Here is a 512-nt window from a genome sequence, read left to right on the forward strand (position 1 = left end):
ACAGCAAAATATGAAAGGACGCTAATATTATATAAAGAGAAAGTAAATGAAAGGAAGAAAGCGAACGAAATAATAATAATACACAGGAGAAAATAGATAAAAAAATAGAACTTCCACCGTTTCTACAAAAAAGTAACATGTGGAAAGGGTCAGCAAACTAAGATTTATCATGACCAATATCACTCAAGTGTTATTACTGCAATCGGCTATCAGTTTTTGCAGATGCATACGAGCAATTGCAATTCTTTCTATCTACAGTATCATCTGTTCCAGTGTGTGAGTTCGATACAGAAGGGGATACGAGTGCATGCAAACCTATTGCGCATTCTACTGTGTTTGAACAAACAAATAAAACCACTTACCAGGAACATTATTGCATGACCTTTTAACCTTCAGGCCAGTCACTCATCGCTGCGAGTACACACACTCATTTTGCAGTCTCACTTGCGTACATACACATGTGCAGCATTTCTAGTGCACATTCATACATATTCGTATTCAGGTAATCAAGA

This window comes from Penaeus monodon, chromosome 21 (assembly GCF_015228065.2).
Source record: "Penaeus monodon isolate SGIC_2016 chromosome 21, NSTDA_Pmon_1, whole genome shotgun sequence".
Classification (NCBI taxonomy): domain Eukaryota; kingdom Metazoa; phylum Arthropoda; class Malacostraca; order Decapoda; family Penaeidae; genus Penaeus; species Penaeus monodon.